The sequence below is a fragment of the Macaca fascicularis genome, chromosome 1 (assembly GCF_037993035.2).
Source record: "Macaca fascicularis isolate 582-1 chromosome 1, T2T-MFA8v1.1".
NCBI classification, from domain to species: Eukaryota; Metazoa; Chordata; class Mammalia; order Primates; family Cercopithecidae; genus Macaca; species Macaca fascicularis.
In genome coordinates, this window is record NC_088375.1 from 115,114,012 (window position 1) to 115,140,713 (window position 26,702).

The 26,702-nt window shown below is 43.0% G+C and overlaps 2 long non-coding RNA genes across 2 annotated transcripts; one reads left to right on the plus strand and one right to left on the minus strand.

The window, feature by feature from the left end:
- Positions 1-1,553: 1,553 nt before the first annotated feature.
- LOC102140694 (uncharacterized) lies at positions 1,554-4,952 on the minus strand. The gene is made up of 3 exons (XR_273465.5): positions 4,442-4,952; positions 3,566-3,611; positions 1,554-1,824 (listed from the first exon to the last, which is right to left on the minus strand). It is a non-coding gene; the product is annotated as an uncharacterized lncRNA (long non-coding RNA).
- A 9,567-nt stretch (positions 4,953-14,519) lies between these two features.
- Positions 14,520-26,306, plus strand: LOC141407315 (uncharacterized). Its single transcript, XR_012416047.1, has 2 exons — positions 14,520-15,368; positions 24,685-26,306. It is a non-coding gene; the product is annotated as an uncharacterized lncRNA (long non-coding RNA).
- The last annotated feature ends 396 nt before the right edge of the window (positions 26,307-26,702 follow it).

The following is a 26,702-nucleotide window of genomic DNA, read 5'->3' on the forward strand; positions in this document are numbered from 1 at the left end:
GAAGGCAAGCCTGCAGTAACAAACCTGGCTGAGGCACTACGTGTACAGCTTGGACAGGACTGACCAGTGGGAACAACATAACAGCATGTTCTAAGATGCTCAGATGCAAGCTGACCTTCCCTCCAGCTGAGAAACCCTCCTGTGGTCACTGATTTCCTGAATGCACTGGCCTGAGGGCATGGGGAGGGCCTGTTACAGGACAGGATCACCAGCGGGAGTTCAGGGGATTCAGTATACATTTGTGTCACATCGGTCCCCAAAGCAGTTTGGGTTTGTTGAGGCAGGGTTTGACTTCCTGAGAGCCCAGCCCCAGGTCATTGTTGTTACTCCAGACACTGGGAAATGTGGATTGTGGGGTGAGATACTGAAGCTGGGGATTGGCCTGGAGACAGAGAGTACTCTGCACAACTCAACAGCAAAGTCACATTCCCAGAGAGCAACCAAATGATCCAAGGGTTATTTTTTCAGAAAATGAACTGCAATTGTGTGCCAGGCACTGTGCTAGAGGTACACCACACTGGGCCCATTGCAGGCCTCACCCCATGGGGGGTGGCCTGACTTCGTCTCATTATTTGTTCCTCTATCTCCCAGGCCTCTTCCTTGGTGCTGGCTAAGGGCTAGGCTGGATGTTTAGTTGTAGCCCTAAGGAAAAATTTTAGTATGTCCATTTTTATACACAGAAGCACAGATGGTAAGCAGCTATGAAAGTTGTCAGAATCAAAATGGAGTCATTTATGTTAAAACCTTGGCAAATGGAGCCAGGGATGGACATCAAGGGAGGGTCCTCACACATGAATGCCTGATAAGAACTGTCAAAATACTTACTTGGCAGGGGAGATACCATGATCACGAAGATTTTCCGAAGGCGAGGCTTATCTATTGTAGTACGTTTGTACTGACCCCTGTGATTTACTATAGCTTTGCAAAAAGGCCACTGCAACCTTAGACAGAAAATACAGATTCTGTAAGGATGTTTGTCTAGCAACTGCCTGTCCAAGCTTGGACTTGTGCCACCCTTGTAGCCAAGGATAATTGATTCGAACAACTGTAATCCTCTTCCTTTTGTCTTTATAAACTTCCCCTTGCCCCAATCTCTTTGAAAACACTCATAATTTGCTATGGTATACATATTCCTATTGCAATGCTACTCCCAGATGAATATCATTTTTTTTTTTTTTTTGAAGAGTCTCCCTCTCTGTTTGTTATTGAGTTTGACAAAGCAGGGGTTGGAAGGCTATAGCTTGTGGGCCAAATCTGGCCTGCTGCCTATTTTTGTAAATAAAGTTTTATTGGAATGCAGCCATACTTGTTATAGTATTGTTTATGACTGCTTTTGTGCTATGCTGAAAGAGTTAAGTAGCTGGGAGAGAGACTGCACGGCTCACAATTCCTAAAATATTTGCTGTCTGGCCCTTTACTGAAAAATTTGCCCTGGTATAAAAGATTTGCCCATTTCCACTAGAGAATCAACGGTCAAATAGAAAGTATAGTCAGATTTCTTGATTTCTTTCCAAAGACCCAAACCACAGACTGACCTTCTCATTAAAAAGTTATTTTGTTTTGTCTTTAATATTTGTAATCTTCGTGATTCCTGCCTTTTGGCAGAAAATATCTGAAATATTTAATGGCTGCGATAGAAAGCAAAGAAGGATACATGTCTTGAAATCTTTAGCCCAATAACATACTTTAGAAACCAGAGGACAACTGCAGGCTCTGAATCTTCTTGGGGCCTGGTCTGAACTCAGGACCGTGGCCCGCCTCGGTTACTGACTTAAGGCAAAGGTCAAACTTTGGGGTAGGTTCGTGTTGACTCTAGACAGCCATCTGCGGAACACATAAAAAAATCAGGTAACTTATACTCTTGTATTATAAAATTTTAAAGTATTTATGTATTTTTAAAATCACAGATACAAGTCTCTAAAGCACGCATAAACAAACCCTTAGGATATTGTGATAATCTAAAAATATCCTGGGGGAAGATGAAGCAATATGTAAATATTCCGTTTTATTATCCTCTGAATAAAAACAGATATTTTTGTGGTACTTTCAGGACTTTGGGGTAGGTAAATAGATAAAGAATGAAGCCCAGAGATATTAAGTTCCTTACACAGGGCCATGTTATCCTTAGTTCCGCTAACCCAAGTCAGCCTCACTTGAAAGCCCATGTCTTAAACATTCTGCTTGCTCTATAGCCTTGCTTTCTAGGGGAGGGGAAGCTTGGTGCCTCTGTAAAGTTGGACTCATGAACTGGCTTTAGGATGCCCCTTGCAGCTGGGCTCATAAAGAGTCTTACAGGCTGGCTTCTGCAGATGCCTGTACCCTCAAGCCAAACACGAAGCTATTTTCTTGGCTCATCTCCTGGCCCTGGGTCTTTTTTCTGGTTTTGTTGGGATGCTGCTGAGTGAGAATTGCAGGATACCCAAGAATTTGCCAGAACTGAGGGTGCCTTCACACTTCTAGATCACCTTCTTTTTGGAGTACACGTGGTGTGGTCCAAGAGGAATGTGTTCGACAAAGATGAGGAGGCTCGTTGTGTTCACGCACTCATGAATATCAAAGAAGAGGCACCAACTAAGTCTTCTGGGAAAATTTCCAAACTGACAGTGCAGTGAAGGAACAGCTGCAATCCCCGCACCTCCCATTCTGCTCAGCCCAGCACAATAGATTTCACCGAGAGTCTGCTCAGAGACAAGCCTGTATGGAGTGTTGGGAGCCAGGGTATCTAGGACCTTGGCCTATCCCTGCCAGGGATGGGGTGTCAGATACAGCAATGAAGCCTGCAGTGGGAGGATCTGAGGCAACTCCAGGGCTGGCATTGGGCACCTGCAGAAAATATCCTGCTGTTGGCAGGGCCTGACCACCTGCTGTCCCTTTACTCACTCTAAGGCCCAAGACAGACACAGGTATCTCTTAAAGGCCCTTACAGCTCAAAGATTTAGAATCATCTCCTAATCCTTCATCTTGTAAAGCGGGATTGTCATTAGCTATGCGAGTGGATGGGCCTAGAATATCCAGATGAGTGCTCAGTGGAAACCACTTCACCCTCATAAAGCCATGTGAGAGAAGTAGCCCTACCTCCATTTTACAAAATAAAGTAACTCAGAGAGATGAACTGATAAGCCCTAATCATACAGTTTGTAAATGGCAGAGCAGGGAATCCACAGCTCTGGATGCCAAGTTTCTACAGTGAGCTCTGAGGGAGGCCTGACAGGGAAAGACAAGTTACAGAAGGGCAGGTGAGGGCCGGGCCTCCCGTTCGGTTGTGTAGGCTGACCCCTGTACTAAAACCTTGTAGGGACTGAAATTCAGCCTGGGTTCTGCTCCCCATGCCATGAGCCCCAGCAAGGTACTGAGCTCTCCAAGGAAGACTCTTTCTAATATGCCCAGAAGAGCACTGGGGTCTAGTGCTGCCCTGCTTGTGGGTGTGCAGGTAGTGAAGTCAGGGTGGGGAGGGATAGCAGATCCACTTCGACCTGGATGATGCTGGCAGGGTTATGGACTGACCTTATGATTACCCCCTTCGTACTGTAGGTTTTGCTGTTGTTGCTTTGAGTGTTCTCCTTACCTTTTCAACCACTCCTCTTCATCATTGAACACCTTTATGAGGTCATCTAGCAAGACATTTACCCAGCAAATGTTTTTTCCAAGACCAGGGCAGGAGATGAAGAAAGGGGGAAGATGAGAGACAAGAGCATATCGATGCTTTAAATTAAATTTATCTCCTAATTTGGCTCATAATTTAATTAATCCTAATTTAATTAAATATCTCCTAATTTAAAAAGCATACCAATGTCTCAATTTGGAACATTTAAAAAATTGTTGCAAACAAAATGTAAAATTAGCCCATTTCCAAAGATCATGACAGAATGGAGTTTTGGGAAAGAGTAACAAGCACATATTTCGAATATTGTGGGCCCAAGAATAAGCTTGCACTCTAATTGAAGACAGAACAATTAGTGACAGACGCGCTCCAATTCATCAGATTGGTCAAAATCATAAAACTCTCATCGACATGGGGTACAAATGCAGTTTATATCTCTGTTTTTTCAAGTCCTTCCCCTCCTACCTAGTGAATAGTAAACCCAAGGTCCTCTTCTTTGCCTCCATCCTTAGTCTGAATTGTCTGTGAATTCAGGGACTTACAGTTTCAAGATATAAGACCTGGAGTCTGACCGGTAGACTAAACATCCACTCCAGGCCCCCTGCCAACCCCGAGGAAGAAGCCTGGAGGTAGAGGGAGGAGAAATGACCAACTCAGACCGGAGGCCATGGTGAGGCCCGCGGGTAAGGGGCTCAGAGCCTGGCACACGAATAGCACTTTATTTTCTGAATAAATAACTCTGATTACTACTTGGTTCATCTCTGGGAACACTGAGTTTGCTATTGAGTTGCTCCATCAAACTCTTGGTCCACAGGTCAGTCCCTAGCTTCAATATCTCACCTCACGATCCACTTCTTTCGCTGAAGTCAGGAGGGAGAGCAATTAACTCCTGCGCTGCAGCGTCCCCAGGGCCAGGTGCCACTTGAGAGACCCCAGGCTGGAGCGAGAACGTGAGGGCCCTGTGCTCCGGAGCAGGGCGGAGGGATAGCGACCTGGGGCATCCGCTGCTTGCAGGCCCGGTTAGGGCGGTTGCCAGCCACCGGGGAGAGGCGCTGGCAAGAGCCAGAGAGGATCCCCCGCAAGAAATATATCGCGTGCTGACACTTTTACGACCCGGGCCGGCTTACAGTACACAGGCCGGTGCACAGCTCCGCTTTCCCCTGCCCAGCTTGACATCACATGCTCACCCCGGGGCTGCCACTTGGAGTCAGGAAAGCCCATATATTTTCCCTCCTCAGATAGGCCTAGTGGTTCTCGTCAGGTGCAGAAAGCCAATAAATCACCAGCTAAGTCTCCGTGTATCTATCAGTCAGGAGTTTGTCATCCTCCAGCCTTGATCCACATGAAAGCCGGGAGCAGGAGGGGCGGGGGGCGGGGAGAGGGGCGCGCGGGGGTGGGGCGCGGTCGGGCCTCGGACACCTGGCGGGGAGCTGGCGGGAGGGCTCGGGGAATCTGCGAATGTTCACAGCTCCAAGGGACCGCGGGGGAAATTTACACCTCCTCCCCCTCCTGCTTGTGCTTCCTTTCGCTTTGAAGTTCTGTGGCTCCGCACTGGAGTTCGGGAGGCAAGTCCTCCAGCCTGGGGTTTTTAATATTCACATCACGTCCTCTTTGCAGCTACTTTGGGAGGAATGAAAGCTACAAAGGACGTTTGGGTGACCTCCCCACAACACAAGGTGGGGTGCGCGGCTTCAGACCACACTGCCCTGTCTCCAGTCGCCATGGGTGACCAAGTAGTTGAAACACGACTGGGGACTTGGGTGCCAGTCCTTCTAGGCAGAAGGGGCCCTCTTGGGTAACTCCCTTTTCAGTCCTTAGTGTCTTCCAGATAGCAGTACAGTATCTGTGGAATCCGATGGACCTTGATTTGAATCCCACCACTGCTACGTTCACCTTTTGGACTTTAGTACATTTACTTATACTCTTCATTTTCAATTTCCCCATGTCTAAATGGGAATACAAGCCTCTAGTGCACAGAATTAGTGTGGGAATTAAATGAGACAATATGTAGCAATTGCTCAGCACTGCATTTCATGTAGTAAAACCATGGAAAGGAGATAGTTGCATTTTAATTATTTTCCTGATCTATGAAATGTTGGTTTGGGACTAAGGCCATTCTAACTTTCAGCTGCTCGCCCTGAGCCAATAGTGCAGCTTGGGCACTGGGTGCTACCGTTGCATGGCTCCCACTCTGCCAGGAAGGCCTGACCTCATGCTGCCATTTACCATGAGGCTCCTGAGCATCATAGGTCAGCAAGGTCTGGCTCTGCTTTTGATGAGTGCCTTTCTTTGGAGCCATTTGGGGAGCCTCTTTCGATGTCCTGGTCACATCTGCATGAGAAACACTACAGGTCATTGAATAGGAGACCCCATGTCTCACAATGAGAACCTGAGTCTTCAAAGATAACAAGGGAAGGGCTCTTGATCACATGGTCAGCTGTGCACCTGGGACTGGAACTCAGTGGCCTTTTCCCATCCTGCAGCCACACCAACATGTACAGGTGTTACTGGAAAGGGCTCCCCATCCAGACCCCAAGAGAGGGTTCTTGGATCTCAGGCAAGAAAGAATTCTGGGAGAGTCTACAGAGTAAAGTGAAAGCAAGTTTATTAGAGAAGAAACAAAAGAATGGCTACTCCATAGGCAGAGCAGCACCCAGGATGGCAATATGCTAAACCAGGGGTGGATTATTCATGAATTTTCTGGGAAAGGGAAGGGGAATTCCTGGAACCGAAGTTTTCTCTTCCTTTTAGACCATATGGTGTAGCTTGTGGACATTGCAATGGCATTTGTAAACTCTCTTGACGCTCTAAGGAGTGTCTTCTTTCGCATGCTAATGCATTATTATTAGCGTATAATGTGCAGTGAGAAGGATCAGAGGTCATTTTTGCCATCTTGGATTTGGTCGGTTTGGGCTGGTTTCTTTACTGCATTCTGTTTTATCAGTGGGGTCTTTGTGACCTGTATCTTGTGCCAAACTCCTACCTCATCCTGTGACTAAGAATGCCCAACCACCTGGGGATGTAGCCCAGCTGGTCTCAGCCTCATTTTACCGTGCTCCTATTCAAGATGGAGTCACTCTGGTTCCAGTGCCTCTGACATAGGTACTACATTCACCATGTAGAGGAGCAAAAGCAGAAAGTTCCCTTAATAGGCTGCATTTCTCTTTTTCAATATCTCTCACTCAGGAAACAGTTTTTTATAATCTACTATGTGAAAGCCACCTGTCATTTCACCTCTCTGTCTTCAGTTTCTTCAGTTGTAAAATGAGGGGGCAGGAATACCAGTGTTTTTCAATTGGGGGTTATTAGAATCTGGGGCCAGGACTGTCGTGCACATTGGAGAATCTTTAGCATTTGGAGCTTCAGACATTAAATGCCAGCAGATCCCCCAGGCATTGTGACAATCAAAATGGTCCTCACATTTCCAAAACCCTTGAGTTGAGAACCGCTGGATGATCCTATTTACTTTCTAGTTTTAATATTGTATCAGTTGAGGAGTCCTGGTTCAGGTACTAACCAATTACCCCTGCTGTGACTTTTGGCTAAGCTCTTTAACCTTCTTCTTCTTTTAAATATCTGTACCATGGGAATAATCAAACTTGTCCCATACTGTCTATGTTACACAGCTGTTGTGAAGATATGATTACAAGAAAAAAAAAGTCGATGTGAAAACATTAGTCTCTGAAGGTAAGTGACCATCATTATTATGCAAAATTTTTTTGCAAAATAATTTTTAATTGTGTGAAAATAATTACCCTTAAATTTTAACTAATAATTACAATACCCTTTAAATCGATTTTCTTTATTTAGGGAAAAAGAAAATAGATTAAAAGGGTAAATGATTTACCCAAGGCTATGAAGCTAGAATTTGAATTCAGACAGTCTGACCACAAAAACCTGTGTGCTAAATAGTGTCCTCTGTTTCTTGTTCACATGGGTCAGAAATGGCTTCTCCCCTGATCAGAGCATTTTCTGTCTATAAATGAGTTATATAGGAAGCTATTAGATTGTTGTTTATCAGTGCATTCCATCCAGAGGTGGTAGTGATCTGAAGAAGGGCTCTCATTTTTGAAGGGAGGTGAGTCTCACTCTGTTGTCTAGGCTAGGGTGCAGTGGTATGATCATAGTTTACTGCAGCCTCCAACTCCTCGCCTCAAGTGACCCTCCTGCTTCAGCCTCCCAAGTAGCTGGGACTACAGATATGCACCACTGTATGCCTGGCTAATTTATGTTTTATTTTTTTAGAGAGGGAGTGTCACTACGTTGTCTAGTATTGCGGGATCTGGCCAGCAGTCCGCAACGCAACAGGGCTCTCTCTTTGCTCCCAGGCGGACCAGCAGCTCGAGAAATAATAGACACACACAAGATAGTGAAAGCTGGGTCCAGGGGGGTCACCGCCTTCTGGTCCCGTGGTGCCAACAATGCACTGGATATGCCAGCATTTACTATTAAGTTTAGTGAGGGTGGGGGTAGGTTAGTGAGGGATTTAGGGTCATTTGATTATGAGGTGAGATGGTCACATGGGGATGAAGTAATTCTTTAACATGACATCTGTATGCAGAAGTACAGTATACAGAGATAAGAATTGACAATATAGTGTGTGCATCAGTAATTTCTAACAGAGCCTTAAAACAGAAACACAGCCTTTCCATAACCTATGATTAGCAAGATATTAATCAGCAGTAACAGTTGCAGCAAAAACTGGTTACAAACAATCCATAGAAACAGGACGTGAAGTTAGACAACTGGTTAGACCAGAAATTCTCAGAAGGGAGTTGAACCCTGAAGAGGCCTAGAAGAGCTACGGCAACATGAGGGCATTTATAACCCTATCTTATCCATATGGACAGACGCTCCCCATGCGCCCGTTTATAGGCTCTCCCCGAGGGTCGCATTCCATTCCCAGAGCTATGAACATCTGCTTTTCTGGGATAGGAATCTTGGTGATGTGAAACCTCCCTGACTGCACATCCATTCACAGGCTCTCTGGCAGGGGGAAGCACATCACGCGCTGTTGCAATTTTGTATTTACAATTATTAGAAGCATTTCATCTTTTATTCTGTAGCAATAGTTTCAGGGGGTCTCCCTACAGTCTAGGCTGGTCTTAAATTCCTGGCCTTAAGTGATCCTCCCACCTCAGCCTCCCTTGTAGCTGGACACCCAGCAGAGAAAGACTCTAAGCCACTCTGCTCAATTGCCTCTCTTAGTGTGACTCTCACTTTTTGGTCTCTTGTGCCTTCTCCACTTCCTCTGTGAAAATAAAGTCTTCTTAAGTTCATTTAAATCTTTTGTATATCCCATTACTTGCACACAACTCTTTGTTCCTACTGTCTACTCTAAACAAACACACATACACAAACACACACACACACACCCCTAGAACCAAGGTTGCCAGATTTACCAAATAAAAATAAAAGATTCCCAGTTAAAACTGAAGTTCATATAAACAATAAAATTTTTAGTATATCTCAAATATTGCATGGAACATACTTATATTAAAAATTATTCATTTTTAATAGAAATTCAAATTTAATTGGGTGTCCTGTATTTTATCTGACAACTCTAATCATAACTCATATTCCAGTGCTCTCCAGCCTCGCTCTGCCCCTCAGACAGAGAGCAAGAGAGGAGCAGGGCTCAGTATGAGACATGATCAGAGACCTCCAGAACACAGAAGTCTCTGTTCTAAGGGTATTTTCAGTCTAGCTGAGAATACAGACGTCACAAGAGGCAGCTGCTTGACACTTGACTTGCATCTCATGTCAGTACCCTCTGGGAGTCTCACTGGACTGCTTCGTCTCCTGCTACCCACATCCACTCAGTCCCTTACTCCCCTCTCCTTTTCACATCCTCTCAGATCTATTCTCTTCTCTGCATCCCCAATTTTGGTCCACTTTCTCAACAATTTGCAATTCTCCTAACTTGGCTTCCTGTTTCTATTCCTGATATTGAATGTCCTCTACCCTCCATACAGACACCAGGCAGATTTTGCTTTCTTTTAAAATAACATGCTTCCTCTGATGAGTGTAGTCATCTACATTCATTACAGAAATATTCCCACAGGAATATTACAGAAAATTCCCATAGGAATACAGAAAAAAAAAATTGCAAAGTTCTCATTTCCTACACCAAAAAAATCCAAGCTTCGAGACCAAGTGATCATGGTCACTGAGATATGGCCTTTCCTGACTATTCTGGCTCTGCCTGACATAATATCACTCAAACTCCATCAGCTCAAACTCCATCTACACAACCACGTTCCAGTTCCCTAAATAACAAGCCATGCTTTTTGTCTGGTAGGACTTTGCAAAGCCTTTTTCTTCTCCTCCCTAGAAGCAGCTTCTTCCATTACCCACCAGTGGGCTCTTAATTATACTTCAGAACTCAGTTCCAGTGTTATTTCCCTGAACTTGGCTTCCCGAAACAGACTTAGAAATAATCTCCTTAGTGCTCCTAAAGTCATCTGAGCTTACACAGTCTTTGCAAATACCTTTCTTGCGGATATTTTAAAAAAATAATGTGTTGCAATTGTTTATTTACACATATATCATCCCATGTAAACTTAAGATCCTTAAGGATAGAGGCCATGTATCTCTTAAGTCAGCAAAATGCCTCATGCAATTAGGAGCTCAATAAAATGTTCATTAATCATTAAATTACTTAAATAATGGGACCATTTCTTTTCCTGTGTGTTTTATGCATTTCACTGATGGCCTCACACTAATTGTTCTACCAATGAAATGCTGGTTTGAATGCTGCTGTTACTTAACACTTGTCGATCCAATTAGATTATAAATATCTGTGATCCCCCACAGTGTACCTTTCAGGGCTAGCCATAAATAATTGTTGAATGACTGAATTATCTTCCTGCAGACCTAGTGGATGATACACATGGCAAAAGGTCCCAGATAAAGTTTCAAGGACTTGGGTTCCAGTCTCTGCTTTTCCAAGCTGAGTACATTACTATCGCTCTCTTGGTCTTGGTTTCCTTGTCTATAAAGTGGGTCCAGGTCATCTGTTAGGTCCCCTAAATTGTTAAAGGGCAATGAATTTATAAATAATCTTATCAGTTGTGACTTGCTAATAAGCTGCTCCTTCTGTCTTCATGGGGAATAAAAGGAACTAATGTTTGTTGCATACCTGGTATGTGCTAGTCAGCCCCTGTCCTAGGAACTTTCCATGTTTCTCTGTTCAAGACAGGAGGAGAGCATCATGTGACACAGGTGACATCTGCAAATCAGAGCATATTCCTCTGCACCCTCATTTACTCTCATGTGTTGAATATTAAATACTGTGTTAAAAATCTCTTGAATTCACCCGAATATGTTGATTAAGTAGATTGCATTTCCTAATATGGGTGGGCCTCATCGAATCAGTTGAAGGCTGAAAAGAACAAAAAGGCTTACCCTCATGTGAGCAAGGGGGAACTCCTCCTGCCTGAGCTCCTGAGTTGGGACACTGGCCTTTTCCTAACTTTGGACTAAATTGGGGTTTTCTTGGGTCTTGAGCCTTCAGACTGAACTATGCTGTTGGCTCTCCTGGGTCTCCAGCTTGCTGACTGCAGATCCTGGGACTCCTCAGCCTCCATAGTTGCATAAGCCAATTACTTATAATAAATCTCTCTCTCTCTCTCTCTCTCTGTGTGTGTGTGTGTGTGCATGTATATGTGTGTATGTGTGTGTGTGTGTATATATACACACACACACACACACACATGCGCACACACACACGTTGGTTCTGTTTCTATGGAGAACCCTGATTAATACAACCTGTCAGGCAATGATCAGTCCAGCCAGCCAGATGTCAAGGGCTCTTGCCAAGTTTAATAGCTTGGAAGAGGAATTCAAAGCCTGCCCTGTTTCTACCCTCTTCTGGCCCATCCATCTCCTTGGATGACCTCAGCAGGGCCGGCCTTGGACTTCAGTTTGAAACCCCCTCTCCCCTGCTATCTACTGTCTGTAGATATTTTCCCCTGCTAACTCTTCAATGTCCTTCCATTCTGATTTAGAAACTTCTTGCAGAAAAGGGAGCTACCTCAGGTTTCCACACTATTATCACTAATATATAATCATAGATTGTAATAATTACACTATAATGTTAGTGCTAATGGCTAACATTCATTAATTGAGTGCTGTAAATGAATGATCTCATCTGCTCTCACAACAACTCTGTGTAGTAACTACTGTCAGACATATTATAGGTGATAAAATTTAAGCACAGATAAGTTAAATGCCTTTCTCAAGATTCAATAGCAAGTGACAGAGCTGGGTGTGAATTCAGTGAACTCGATTCCAATCTTGGGGTCTTGAACAGATAATCCTTAAAGTCTCATTTCACCCTGATATTCCCCAAGTCTCTAAAACCATTCATACCAAGGCATGAGTTGCCTGCCTCTACTACTCTGTATTAGGGCCCAGGTTTCTAGGGCCGCTACTGCTGCTAGAAAGTATCAGAGGTTACATAAGCATGGGGGAGCAGAAAGAGACTGGGCCCAGGAGCCACAAAGCTTGAAAATGAGCCTCCGCTACATGGCAAGCCATCTGTGGGAACTTGGGCTCATAAACTCTGAATCTCAGTATTTTCTTCTCTTAAATGGTAATAATCATGATCATGCCTGCTTCTCATAACTCACAGCATTATTCTAAAGATCAGGAGATCAAGGGCATGTGAGAGTGCTTTGTAAATTGTAAACTGCCATACAAATATGAATTATTATTGTTTCCAGCTGGAGTTGTCTGGGCCTACTTCAATGAGGGCATTATAAATGATTGATAAAACTTTATATGGTATCTGTGCTTTAAGGGGGGAACTAGTCTTAAGCCAAATGGCTAAAAAATCTGGTATGGAATGTTGGTTGCAGCACTCTAGACAGAAAGATTTGGGCACATGAATAGGGATTGGGCCCAGATCCAAGATACTGGTCAGCTTAACTTAGATTCTAGGGTTAGAAAGTGCTATTAAATGTTGATTGCTATTTAGTTATTCACTGAACAGATCAAAGAAAGTAATAATAGAAAATGTGTGTTTGAGTGCTTACCGTGTATCACACTTTGTTCTAAGTATTTTATATGTACATGTTATTTAATCCTTACAACAATCCAGTGAGATGAATATGTCTATAGATAATATGACTATTCCCATTCTCCAAATGAAGAAAATAAGGCTCAGAGAATTTAGGAAACTTTTCTAGAGTCACACATTTAATAAGTAGTGGTAAAGTTTGGATTTGAACCTGGTCATTCTGACCCTAGAGCCAGAAGGAACAAAGAAAGGATGAAGGGGGGAGGAGAAAAGAAAAGAAGGGAAAGGAAAGGGAAAAGGAAAGGGAAGGGAAAGAAAAATGAAAGAAGGAAGGAAGGAAAGAAGGAAGGAAGGAAGGATGGAAGGAAGCGGGGAAGGAAGGAAGGAAGGAAAAAGGAAGGAAGGATGGTAGGAAGGAAGGGAGGAAGGAAAGAAGGAAGGAAGGAAGAACGAAGGAAGAAAGGATGGAAGGGAGGGAGGGAGGGAGGGAGGGAAGGAGGGAGGAAGGGAGGGAAGGAGGGAGGGAGGAAGACAGGGAAGGGACGGGAGGGGAGGGGAGGCAAGAAGACTATATACTGAGTACTCCTCAGGTAGATTATAATGAGACCTAAGGAAGGAAATGACAGAGATCTGAAACCAAATAATCTCCAAATAAAACATGTCTTGAGGGAGTCAAAAAAGGTCCTTGGCCTATTTTGGCCTATCAGGAAGTGCATGTTCACTCTCATGTGTATGAACAACAGTGGAGCCACAACACTGTGATAAAAATTGAAATTGGGTGCTATGGAAATACAGAGGAAGGGTGAAGGTGAGAACTGGGGAAGGCCCTCTGCCAGATATGATGTCCAGGTAAATCTCAGATAATGATATGGTCTAGCCAGGCACAGAGTCAGGAAAGGAGGCATGAGACTGCACAACACAGGTGGAGCTACAAGGAATTAGGAAGTATTACTATTACAGTGCAAAAGGCAATGTGGGAGAGGTCAGACGGCAGGCCGGAGATTCAAATAGGGTCCAGGCCATGTGTGCTAGGATGCTCTGTGACAAGCCAAAAAGTTCAGGCTTTATTTTATAGGTGACAGAGACTCACAAGTGGTTTTAAATATGGTCAGACTTGTAATTTAGATGATCTCCTCTGACTAGAGTGGGGAGGGGGGATTTGACGGGTGGAGGACAGGGCAAGAGAGAAGAATGGTCAAGATTAGATTCCACTAGTCCAGGCAAGTCTTTACAGAGCCGATGAGGAAGGTGAAGAGATGTTTAGGAGATATTTTTAGAAGCATTTCATGATTCACTGTAGTGGGGTGGCAATGGAAAGTTTCTGGGCTGATTCCTGTTCTTGGTTCAATAATTTGAGAGTCTGCTGTGCTACTAACAGAGGTATGGAATACTAGAAGAGGAGCAGTTCTGGGAAATGGACTTGTTCAGAAGCAGATGGGAACAATAAATATGAAACTCTGGGAAGCAGTGAAGGACAAAGATGGCTATTTGTTTTGTTAACAAAAATTGTTTATTAACTACTAGATGTTGATATAAGACTAGGTATTAGAAGTCAGCACAAGACAGGTCATATTGCAGTAACAGACTACCCCACAGCTCAGTGACTTAATGCAAAAAAGGTGTTTATTTCTTAACTCGTACTGTCGAGTGTGTGTTATTGAGGGAATCTGTTTCGCATCATTACTTAGGGACTCAAGTTGACAAGGTTGCATCATCTTGTAACTTCAGTATCTAGAACATGAGTGCTTCTCAGTCACTTGGGAAAGAGAGGAGAAAGACTAAATAATCACAGGTATGCCTTTTAATTCCTCAGCCTGGAAGTGACAAAGATAATGTCTGCTCACATTTCATTGACAGAATTGGTTTTTTTGTTTGTTTTTTGTTTGTTTGTTTTTTTTTTGAGACGGAGTCTCTCTGTCGCCCAGGCTGGAGTGCTGTGGCTGGATCTCAGCTCACTGCAAGCTCCACCTCCCGGGTTTACGCCATTCTCCTGCCTCAGCCTCCCGAGTAGCTGGGACTACAGACGCCCGCCACCTCGCCCAGCTAGTTTTTTGTATTTTTTAGTAGAGACGGGGTTTCACCGTGTTAGCCAGGATGGTCTCAATCTCCTGACCTCGTGATCCGCCCGTCTCGGCCTCCCAAAGTGCTGGGATTACAGGCTTGAGCCACCGCGCCTGGCCGACAGAATTGGTTTTATGGTCCCACCTAACTGCAGGGACTGAGAAATGTAGAGGTGCGAATGTTACTTGTGGTGAGCATTACCGTCTCTGCTGCGTGTCATCAGCATATGGGAGGTGATTAAATCTGAAAGAGTAAGGACAAGATCAATCAAGGTAAAGCCCACAGAGCGAAAAGAGAATGGCCAAGGACAAAACCCAGGGAATCACCTTCTGTAAGTAAAACAAGGAAGAGAGGAGCCCAAGGATGACACCGAAAAGTGACATGAAAAGAGTTAAAACTATGAGCCAATAGTGTCACTCGAGCCAAGGAAGTATGTCTATACAGAGGTGTAGAGCAGCAAATACAGCCTGGAGGAGCAGAAGGATAAAGACTGAAGTCTCCACTGCATTTAGCCATCAAGAGGGGGCTGGATAACATCTTAATAGAAGTGTCTCCTTGCAGTGAATATTTACCTAGGTTTTTGTTCTAGAAAAAAATGGTCACTTCTAGAGCTGTATGGGACAGGGCTGTGTTCCTGAGGCCATAGCCCCCAGAAGTCTTCTGAAAGTGACGGTGGCAATTCAGGTAGGTAGTCTGTCTTTAGCTCACAATATCATTTGAAATGTTTAATACATTAGCAATTGATGATTAGCTAACTGGGTGAGATAAGACCTGTAAAAGTACAGACCCTGATAATTGAAAGAAACCGTAAGCTGTGTAAACTGAAATGAAAAGTGATGTTTACCTATTATTCATTAGTATTCTTATAGAGTGGCAGTATCATAACTTGGGAAGTTTACCTAAAGCGCAGTTATTATTACACTTGATCTTAGCCAAAAGGCCAAGAAGCAATTAAAGGTCAGTTACATTTAACTAATAAAAATCCTTAGATTGAATTAAGAATTGCATTTGTGGCTTTTTCATCCAGGAGAAGGAAGTGTTATTTCCTTTTTGTATTTTCACTTGGAAAAAACTGAGAAGAGTGTGACTAGTCGATGATATTTTGACCATACAGCTGGTGAGCACTTCTGAGGAAGAGGAACATGGACGAGACATTTGTTGAGTACCTATTACATGCCAGGCAATTCCCATACATATTTTATTTAATCTTCACAATCACCCAGAGAAAGAGATCTCTTTTATCCTCATTTTACGGACATGGCAAAACTGAATAGAAGGTCCTAGTTTACAAACTCCAGGGGCTCCACTCCATTTGCTATCAGCTAAGCAGACTCGGAGCGTGGGCCCCTATTTCTGCTTCTCCCGGGACACTGTAAATCGCTCCATTTGCCATCAGTCCGGAGCTGTGAGCATGCAGATGAAAGGCGTTGTGGATCTGGGAACTACCGCTCTATCTTCAGAGGAACTGACTTTCAGCTTTCAGCCACATGCATGAGAGGGGCTGATTCCATCTGTCGACCTGTCAGGCCGCCTCTCTCTTAGGCTTCTTTCCTCTCTTCTTGGAGTTTCTTCAATAAAACATTTCACTCCCTTGAAAAGCGACTCCCCTGAGTGGCTGAGGAGGGCCCAATATGGTTCCATTTAGCTCTCTGGGGATGAGGAGGAAGCATCCTCCCGTTACCTAACTTTCCTAGCAAGTGGTATTTCTGTTTCCTCTCCCTCAAAAAACTATACAAAAATAAATGCTAGTTGTCCTCCCAGCTCATGAGTTCCACTACCCACAGTTTCTGCTCGGAACTTCCCCACTCCCCTGCCGTCCCGTCATTCTCCATTCTTGGACTCCTGACTCCCAGAAATACTGATGGGAGGGCGAGTGTGGCGCGATCTTGTGGTCATACGGTGGAGCTTCACCTTTCTCAGCCGCTCTGCTTCAGCGGCAGAGACTCTCTGGCCTTTCTCTCCAGAGGGCTTCTGCTACTCATCCACAAGACCCCTGCGAGAAGCAGAACCCGCTCTGTCCTAGGCTCCCTTGAACAAGCCAAGACACAGGCGGCAAGCTCACACGTGGTGAAGGACAGATTAGACTTTTTTCATGATCCTATAGAAAGGAAGTTTATCTTCTGGTCAGGCTCCCCTTCCAGAATCTTCTCTTACCCCTCCAGTGCCCAAGGCTAGGTCCTCTCTCTGTACCTGTTGTTCTCTCCCATGGAGGCTCATTAACGCCACTACAGGACTGACCGAGATCACCTGGGGAGGCTTAAGAAAACACCAATTGCTGAGCTCCAACCCCACAGTATATGATTTGCCTTTCACTGAGAATTTGCTTTTCAGGCCACTACCATTGGTTTGCAACCCTAGATGCAGATTTGAATCACTGTTTTTAAAAATATATAGTATGTGTGCCCCAGACCAATTAGCACATTGATAGCTTTAAAAACACCCCCAGGTAGGCCGGGCGCGGTGACTCAACCTGTAATCCCAGCACTTTGGGAGACCGAGGCGGGAGGATCACGAGGGCAGGAGATTGAGACCATCCTGGCAAACACGGTGAAACCCCATCTCTACTAAAAATACAAAAATTAGCCGGGCGCGGTGGCGGGCGTCTGTAGTCCCAGCTACTGCGGAGGCTGAGGCAGGAGAATGGCGTGAACCCGGGAGGCGGAGCTTGCAGTGCGCCGAGATCGCGCCACTGCACTCCAGCCTGGGCGACAGAGCCAGACTCCGTCTCAAAACAAAACAAAACAAAACAAAACAAAATAAAATAAAAAACCCAGGTGCTTCTCAAGCGCCCTGAGGCTGAGAACCTCTGTATATTCAAATCAGCTTTTCACTTCCCGGAGGTGTTTAGACCTGAATAGTGGACTTGAGAAACTTTCCCTCCTAACCTTTCAGGCCCCCAAAGAAATACATTTTTTAAAGTTAAAAGTTTCAGGCACATGCGCATATTAAGGGACGGGGTTGATATTTTATTGAAAGAGATCAGCCTTCCTGGAACTCCTCATGTTACCCTGCCAGCCTAAGCTGCCAGAATAATGCACTGGTAACTGGCATGGAGATCTGGAGACAAAGTTCTAGCTCCGCCCCTTACTACTGTGTGACTTGGGCTGCCTATTTAACTTCTCTAAGCCTTAGTTTTCACATCTGTGACACAGGGACAATAAGCACACCTATTATTTATAAGGTTAGTATGAGGAATAAAAGAAACAATCCAACCCCTCACAGATAGTTAGAATTCTGTAAAACACGGTTTTATTTAAAAATTGTATTACCGTTACTGTTACCACTATTGTTCTTCTTGTGACTCTTTGGACCAGCCATCGGAAGAGCTAGTGCATTCTGATCCTGATTCCAAGCTTATGGGGCCTTCCTCTGTGAGTTGTGGAGAAATAGACTGGCTGTCAGAACTTTCTCAATTCCAGTTCCAACTTCATGGTCTGTTACTGGTCTGTGATTTACCCCAACCACCATCCTTGCCCAAATATCTACCAAAATCCTTAGACTCTACTCCTCCTAACTTAACACAGGATCTTACTCCTTAACCCACCCTCACATCCTTCTAAACCCGTCTCTAGGAATGGCATCTCTGTCTACCATAAACTCAGCTGCCCAAACTAAAAACTGGAGAGCATTCTTGAGTCTCCCCTCTTGTTCTTGGCCCGCCACCACTACCAAAGAATGAGACAGACAAACAAAAAATGGATAACCAATTCTTCTAAGTTTTAAATTAATTTCATATCTGTCCCCTCTCCTGCTGCCCTCATTCAGGAGTTCCCTTCTGGATTATTTTAGCTGTCTCTTACTTGTCTCTATCTCTTATTCTGAATTTCTCTACCTTATGTACCATGTCACTACCAGGGAGATATAAATACAATTATGTTGTTCCCCGGCTCAGAACTCCTCAGTAATTTTCGATCATCTATCAGGTTGAATTGTCTTTGCAAACACAGACACTGGCAGGGACAGGCAGGCAACACAAACTCATGGCATGGAATGTTGCTAAAACAATATGCAGTCACACTGTGACTTGTCTAGCTAGGCATGTTGCTTTTTAAAAACTGTGCAAACCAAACAAAACATCTCTTAGCCATGAAGCCCTTGGGCTACCAGCCTGAATCACCCCCCTGGCCTAACACGTAGATTCTGATTGCTTTGATGTAACCTGCAAGGCCTTTCCTGATGTGGCTTTCGTTACCTATATAGCCCCATACCAATCCCTCTCTTCTTGCGCTTTATACATGAGTAAACCTAAAGTTCTCAGAATAGATCATGTGTTCTTGTACCCTCATGTTTTTCTTTCATTTTGTTTTTCTTTTTAGCTTACAGCTGTTGCAGCCAGAAACCTTCATGTTTTTGCTCATGCTGTGCCTTCTACCTAGAATGCCCTTCTTCTTTTCGGCACCCTGGCCAAATCCAGTTAATACTTGACAGTTCAGTTCAGAGGTTAGCTATACATGGTTCCACTAGCCTAATACAGTTTTCACTCTCCCACTCCTAATTCTCGAATCTAATAGTGGCCATATTGCATTGAATCGCTTATTTGCATGTCTATTTCCTCCACTAGTCTCATAAGCTCCTTAAAGTCAGGGGCTGTCTTTTTACTTTAGTATCCTCAGCTCTTACCATAGTGCCTGGCATCTCGTCTAATGAGTACAAGAATGGAGGAATGGTAATAAGTAACATTTTGAGTGCTTCCTGAATTTCAGGCACTAACGTAAGTACTCTACATACATTATTTGCTTTAACCCTTTTATCAGGTACCAAAAATAAGAAGGAAGGGACAAGTCTAGGATGTCTCCGTGTAATATATACATTGGTTTTTCCTAAGTGCTCCCAACTCAACTGAAAATGACTAAAAATGTCTGCAAAGGTACTGTTTACAATAGCAAAGACATGGAATCAACCCAAATGCCCATCAATAATAGACTGGATAAAGAAAATGTGGTACATATACACCATGAAATACTATGCAGACATAAAAAAGAATGAGGTCATGTCCTTTGCAGGGACACGGATAGAGCTAGAAGCCAATATCCTCAGCAAACTAAGACAGGAGCAGAAAACCAAACACCACATGTTCTCACTCATAAGTGGGAGCTGAGCAACGAGAACATGTGCACACAGGGAGGGGAACAACACACACTGGTGCTGTCGGGGGAGCGAGGGGAGGGAGAGCATTAGGATAAATAGCCAATGCAGGTGGGTCTTAATACCTAGGTGATGGATTGATATGTGCAGCAAACCACATGGCACATGTTTACCTAAGTAACAAACCTGCACGTCCTGCACATGTATCCTGGAATGTAACATAAAATTAAATTAAAGAAAGAAAAAAAATGTCTGCAAAGGTAGGATTTAACCATCTGGGATGCTCCAGAGTGACCTATAATTACCTCTACTTTACTACATGAAAATTACTTATTTATTAAATTACTTATTTATTACTTATTAAATTACTTATTTATTACTTATTTTATTCCCTATAAGATAGTGAAGCTCTTGGGGGCAAGGTCTACAGTTTTCATCCCATAATTCCTAGCACCCAACTTCCTTCCTGGTACATAGTGAGACTTGTATAAATGTTAGATAAGTAAATGAACAAAAGTTCTGATAGATTTCTTATTACACAAGTTTCTGAAGCTCTGAAATTCTGGCTGTAGGTCTCTGGCAGGTTCAGTAACTTCTTTTGACTTTTTTTCAGAAATGTGCTGGGTACTTTGGGTATATAGGTTACATATGTTTGTATAACCACACGTTGCACCTGAGATAAAGGAAGAAAGAGAAAGAAAGATTGGGTAGAGGAATATAATATAAAAGAAGGCAAAGAAAGTGATAGAGAATAAGGAATTTTTAAAAATTTGCAGCTATTACTAAATGATTTTAGAGTGTAACTTCAATGTATTTTATTTGCCATTAAAAAAAAACTCTGCAATTAAGCTACATGGTCATTAGATGTCAGTAAAGTAATAATGTGTCTCATCACGCTCACCAAGGTCTTAAGTTCCACACTATAGCTTTAGGCTCAATCTCCTACAGAGATTTATAATCATGAAGTTCTATTGTTATGGTGATGAAAAACAAACCTTATTAAAGAATATAACGTTAAATAAATAAAGAATCAAAACATATAACACTTTTAAAGGAAAATACAAAAGCAGTCAAATTCTACAAATATCTAAATGTATTTCTCAACTATCATATAGTAGTTAAAACTCCTAGTTCAAATTTCAACTGTTATAGTCCTTTCAACAATTTCTATCTAAAATTAGAAATGTTAAATTTGGTTGATTCATCTAAATATATTATTATCACTTCCTTCCTTTCCACTTATCCCTGTTCCCCCATCCTACCCCCTCTACACAGAAATAGCCACTTGTCACTCAGATTTTGCTGTAGGAACTTTTGTATAGGATATAATTAATATTTACTTCTATAGCTGATTATTATGCAATTCATTGAGTGAATCTGTACGTACCTCTAACTTTCATCTCTCTTAGACAAAAAAACAGTTAATTGAGATTTTGCAATTTCATCCCTCAGTCCTCTGATCAATCACATTAGGCTCCCTCTCTATCCTCCCCAAGACCATTAAAACGTCTTCATGTTTTAATTTTTTCGAAGTTACGCAGTGCTAAATTTTACTCATCAGCCCTAGCTCAAGAATTGGCTTTAGTAATGCCCTTGCAACTGGCAGGGAGGTAATGGCCAAGATTTGACCTCCGAGTCAATCAGAACTGAGTTTGAATCCTGGTTCTACCTCTTCTTTCTGCCTTTGGGAAAGGCAAGTGTATCATTCACAACAGAAAAATTTATGCTGCAGAACAAGCAGCTGCTAAAATTTCAGTGGCTTAAAACACAAGTGTATTTCTCACTCACACTGCATGTTCAAAACAGACTGGCAGAAATCTTCTATTCATTGTAGTCACTCAGGGACCCAGGCTGATGGAGGCTCCTTCCTCTGCATGGAGTAAGGTGGTCTTCAAGTAATCCACAGCCATCCAAGTTGGTAATGAGCAGAGGGTCTTGAGCTGTTATTTTGGTGCTCTGGCCCGTATCATTTCTGCCCACAACCCATTGGCCAGAGCTAATTAGAGGGCTATGTCTGACTTCAAGGATGTGGGTAAATGTAGTCTCTACGTTCTTCAAAGAAGAGGGGAACTCAGTATTGGTAACAGTAGAAAGATCTGCTGTAGACCACCTTCAGTCTCGAAATATTTAGTTCTGTCCTCTTAATCCTCTTAATACATGCAGAAAATACTCCTCCCTTTCCCGACAAGATAACCTAAATATCCTGCTGAGTCAAGACATTAAATTCAAAGTCTCAGATCTCTGAATGAAGCATCACGGAATCTTCATCACAGAATCTTACCTTGTGGTTTCTCCATCAGGTCTGGATGTGGCAACTCTTTTTTTTTTAAAAAAAAAAAACAGAGTCTCGCTCTGTCATCCAGGCTTAGGTGCAGTGGCACAATCTGAGCTCACTGCAACCTCTGCCTCCCAGGCTCAAGCAATTCTCCTGCCCCTCCTGAGTAGCTGGGACCACAGGCATGCATCCCCATGCCTGGCTAATTTTTTTTTTTTTTTTTAAATAGCGATGGGGTTTCACCATGTTGTCCAGGCTGGTCTTGAACTCCTGACCTCAGGTGATCCACCTGCCTCGGCCTCCCAGTGTGCTGGGATTGCAGGTGCGAGCCACCATGCCTGGCACAACCCTTGATCTTAAGAGCTATGAACTAAAAAGACGTGCTCTGCGTCCTCCTTTCTCCTCCACCCAATACACAGTGATAGAAGAGGAATGTGATAATCTTGAGAACACCTATTCAGAAAGGGGAAGAATGGGAGATGTGAGTGGCCTGTGGAAGTTCTGGATCCTGCTGGGTTAACTTTTGAGGCCCTCTCCTTGGAGTGGAAATATATTTTAATTAATCTTTGATTTTTCAGGTTAGAGGAGCTTTTGGATCCATTATTCTCTGTCACTGCTGGTCTACTCCACGGGAGCTTCTTTATTTTTCTTTGTCCCTCTTGACTATGTCTAAAATAGGCATTGGGGAATATGATTTTGTTATGCCCAGACCGTTTATTCCCCGAAGAAGACCACCAGAGTCCAGAGTCAAAGCTAAGCAGCAAGGATCTTTATTACAGGTTCGAACCTGGAACTCTCCCTCGCTCGTGAAACGAGACGGGCAGGAGAGCTCCCCCACTCAGCTCCGAACAATGTTATATAGTCTAAGAAAAGTGGGCATAGAGTTATTATACAAATCAGATATATGATTGGCTAGTGTTTGAACAAGGCGATTTGGCTAACTATGATTGGTTCCTGCCATTTCTGATATTTTGGTTCAAACTTTGAGGCGGGAGAGCAGGTTTATGGCAGCAAGAGTTTATCTTACTTAAACACGTCTTGTGACCTTGCCTCAGAACTTACAAAATCTCTGGTATGTGCAAAACAAAATCTCTGGTACGTGCAGAAAACCAGGTACTCACAGAACTTACGAAATCTCTGGTATGTGCAAAGATTAGAGAGCAGAACAAGGGTGTAGCGGGTGGGGGGCGGGTACACATCTATCTTTGTGTCCTTTCAATTTCATAGGGGATCAAGCATCTATTCCAGTCTACTTCCTTCCCTGAATGATTCGAAGTCAGGGTCTCAACAGTCACTGCCCTTTTAGCCAAGGCCCATGCCTCCTTTGGCTGCGTACCTCTCTCAAAACTTCAGTGAGCTGAGACTCCCCTGAGTCAGAGACTGAAATATTGTATTTCAATCACTTTAAGTGCTACTAACCACTCCCTCAGCCCTTTCTCAAACGTGGTTCCCTTATTTGCTGTTTGGTTTCTCACTCCCAAACCTATCTCTAGACTTAAGTGCATGCCACGTCTTTCTTTCTTTCCTTCAGTGCTTTTATCTGATTAAAAGGATTTACTGGCACCCTGTCCTTCACTGGATCTTACTTTAAGACACCTTACTCCATTCAGAACTTTTAACAACTGTATTTAATGACTATGCCCTTAATTTGATCCTCCCCACAAAGCTGAGTTTTATTAGCCTTTGCTTTTCACAGTCTTCCTCATTCTTATCTTTTATAGTTTAGAATTGAGAAGCAGTTGACTTTGCAATGCCACCACTCCCTGAAGTTTTAGATGCTCTCTATTCTCTTTCATTCCTGTTTGCAAGCAAGCAAATTCTTTGCTGAGCGCATCTCTTGCTTACAGGACCTTGACAAGTATAGCCCAACAGCAACCAGTGCACATTACGATATTCTTTCCCAACCTCTTCTCCTAATTAGAAGCATGACATGGCTCCAAAGTAGTTACATGCATGATATGCCTCCAAAATGACTGAAGGTGGCAACTTTATAAAATGCTTTGCCATTAAATGAAGTGGATTACCAACTTTCAAGCCTCTAATGTCAGTTTTCTCACCACCTATCTAACACCTGGCACATAAGCCAATGCCATATATTTCGGGACTGTTTTTTTCCCCCTTTGGTCTTATTATTGTTGTTGTTATAGTAGCTCTTCTTTCAGCTCCAATATTTGTATCAGTAGAATAGTCTAGATTATGCTTTGGTAAACAACCACCCTAGAATTTTAGTAATTTAAAACAACAAAGGTTTTTGGTTACTCACACTATGTGTTCAACAAAGATTGTCAGGAGAACTCTGCTCATTGTAATCACACAGGAATCCAGGTTGATGGGGGCTGTGTCACCACACCCAGGATGGGAGGGTCTTAGGCTGATAATTAAATGCTCCAGCCTCAAAGGAAGTTGCATCGTTTCCCCATACAACTCATTAAGTAGCACTAGTCATATGGCCATGCTGCCTTCAAAGGGTCATATCCTTAATCCATTGAGTGGTTTTTCTTTTTTGCTTTCCTATCCTATATACACAAAGCAGGCCACTGATAATAACATCTACTGCACTATATAGCTGCTCCATGTTCTTCAGTTGATTCATTTGTGAAAAAGAAACCCAAGTAATATCATCTGATTTGTGTTTTCCAGAGATTCTTTCAGATTTCACTAAGGAGAAGGAATTGTGGGCATAATGGGAGTGGAACACAAGGATGGAGGTAAGGAGACCATCTAAGAAGCTGCTTCAGTGGTCCAGGTGAGAGCGATAATGGACATGAACTTATGGATTTGAACTTTTTAAAGATCAGTCAAGATCAAGACAGTGAATACGACAGGGAAAGGTCCAACTCAAACAAATCCAACTGTGGGTTGGTGGAGAAAGATGATTTTTTTTCAGCAATGATAACTGAGTGACATTCAGGCTAAAACAAAACCACCAACCCACAGAAAAGCACCTCTAATACCAAAGGGTGAGTGTTTCAGAGCATGAAGGAGGAAAGTCAGCAACTAAACTTCTTTGTCAACTGCTCCTCCATTTAGCTTTACTATTAATAATTGAGTCCTCACTTAAATAGCCACTTGTAACCTCACACCTCCAAACCTTGTAGCTGCTCATGGCTGTGATTTTTACTTTACACATAGAGAAAGAGATGCTGAGACCTATTTTTCTCTCTCTCTGACCTTACACTGTAGTTCTTTTATTCGCCTCTCCAAGTCTCCTTTTGGGATTGATGAAAACTCTGTGTGTTAGAAAAGGAAGCCCTTTCCATTTTCCTACCCAAATTCCTCCTCTGCCAAGTTGCTTAGTTTCTATGAAGGAGTTACTGCTGCAGAATCTTCAGACTTCATTATTAGGTTTGGTTTTGGTTGATGTCTTTTAATGATGTGGAGAGAGGTGATAACTGCATATTAATGAGACTCACAAAGGAACCAAATGGAAAGCTGTTGCAGACTCCAGTGGTGACAGCAATAAACTAGAACTCTGGAGAGAACTGACTGACAAGCAGGGAGCAACAACATGTGCTGAAACCTGCGCATGTGATACTGACACTGCCGGGAAAAGAAGCACAGGTTTAAACATTTTTTTTAAAGGGAAGAAGAAATGTGTAAAACAGCAGTCAAGAGAAGAGTCTTAAGGATGAAATGAAAATGAAATGCTGAATTTGCACAAACCTAGTCTCCATGGGAGGAAGTCGAAAGGATGCGGTAATTCTACTGACCTCACTCGGCACCTTCCACCTTACCTTTCTCCCCCATGATGATGGTCACAGGTCCCAGGTCGAGAAAGCCAGTATATCCCAATCTCATAAACACACTGGTTCTGGTATAGACATGTAACCTGATGAGTCAAATAAGACTCAATTCTGGGATTTTGTATTTTATTTTATTAGAACTAGTATAAAAATAAGAAGCTTTCATCCGACAAGGATTGGAAGTTATAGTTAGTATACACCTATAGCTGTCAGAGTTCACCTAATAGAGAAGACCTGGCTGTGATTGAAATCAACATAAGGAAAAGCAGAGTTGACAACAGAGAGAGAGAGAGAGAGAGAGAGAGAAAGAGAGAGAGAGAGAGAGAGAGAGAGAAAGAGAGAGAGAGAGCGCGCGCGAGAGAGATAGGGTAAAGGGGAAGAGAGGGAGAAAAAGAAAAAGAGAACAAGCCCTCTGGAACCAGCCATGCCTGATGTCGTAACCCTTGGTTGCTCAATTATTAATAAATTTCTTTTTGTATAAGCCAGTATCAGAGCACTAACCCAAGAAATCTTTTCAAACATATTGCCCTTTTTTTCTGTACCCTTTACTTTCTAGCCATACTGGATGACTTCAATTTCCAGAGTATTTTGGAAAAAAATTATTCTTCTGAGGTCTCGCTCAAGCAGCTTTCTTCCCCCTTATAACGGAAGAACACTGATTCTGCTATATTTGTGAAAACTCTCCTATCCTCAGGGTCCAATTCAGACTACTTCTTTTGGACTCCTGAACATTCAGTGGAATGTGATCTTTCCCTTCTTTTTTATTATATGTAAATAGACTAGTATAGATTTGGAAAGTTTGAAGAAGAACAAAGTTGGAGGATTAAGACTACTTGATTTGAAGAGTCACTATAAAGCTATAGTGATTGTGTCGGTCAGGAGTCTCTAGAGAAATAGAACCAATAGGGTGCTTTT